Here is a 1,113-nt window from a genome sequence, read left to right on the forward strand (position 1 = left end):
AAAAAATAAATAAAACATGGAAAACAAATACATATTACAAAAATAAAAATAATGAAAAACTACAAAATTGATATTTCCAGTGTTTTTAAGCAAGCTAATTTTCAGATATTTTCTGTTTTGTGTTTTCTATATTTTTTTTTCGAAAATAGAAGCTGATTCACGTAAGATGATTTCACAACACATTTTATTTTCATAAAACTTGTCACCTTAGGTGAATCAGCCTGTATAAATTTTCGGTACAGATTTTATTATTAATTTGATTTTCAGGTCAAGAATCCAAAATCAACTTTATACAAAGAAAAATGTTGAAACATTTCAGGATTAATAATAAAAATGACTAAAATAAAACATAATTTATATTTTTTCTCCACCTTGTTTTCATCTGTTCCGTTGCAATATTTTTCGAATATTTGCTTTTTTGACTTATGTTTTTTAATTCGAGTGTTTTTTTTCTATAAATTCTCTTTCTTTTAAATGTAAATTCTTACTCCTCAAGACCTTTCACTTATTTAGACATTTGATTTTTTGTTCTTTTTTTAATTTTTTACTTGAAACACAATAAATGATAAACTTTGTTAAAAAAAAATTGCTGTTGACCGATTTAGATTTTACTTCTTTTTTTAAATTTTTAAACTTACTACTAATAAAGTTCAAAAAAATAAATAAATCGTAAAACAAATATTACAAAAATAAAAATAATAAAAAACTACAACATTGATATTTCCTCTGTTTTTAAATAAGCTAATTTTCAGATATTTTCGGTTTTGTGTTTTCTATTATTTTTTCAAAAATAGAGGCTGATTCACATAAGATGATCCTACAAAACATTTTATTTCGATAAAACTTGTCACCTTACGTGAATCGGTCTGTATATCGGTCTGTATAAGATTTTCGGTACACATTTTATTATTAATTTGATTTTCAGGTTTAGAATCCAAAATCAAATTTATACAAAAAAAATGTTAAAACACTTCAAGATTATTAACAAAAAGTACTACAATAAACCTAATTTATATTTTTTCTCCACCTTATTTTCATCTGTTCCGTTGCAATATAATTCGAAAATTTGCTTTTTTGACTTGTTTATTAATTCGAAAGTATTTTTCTGTGAAT

The 1,113-nt window shown here is 22.9% G+C and overlaps 1 protein-coding gene across 2 annotated transcripts in view; it reads right to left on the reverse strand.

Annotated features, from left to right (window-relative positions):
- The window catches only part of LOC123012339 (nostrin), a 40,620-nt gene that overhangs the window by 1,093 nt on the left and 38,414 nt on the right, over positions 1-1,113 (reverse strand). The window lies entirely within an intron of this gene.

The sequence above is a fragment of the Tribolium madens genome, unplaced genomic scaffold, assembly GCF_015345945.1.
Source record: "Tribolium madens isolate multiple individuals breed KSU strain unplaced genomic scaffold, Tmad_KSU_1.1 Scaffold_96;HRSCAF=242;Tcas5.2_LG5, whole genome shotgun sequence".
Classification (NCBI taxonomy): domain Eukaryota; kingdom Metazoa; phylum Arthropoda; class Insecta; order Coleoptera; family Tenebrionidae; genus Tribolium; species Tribolium madens.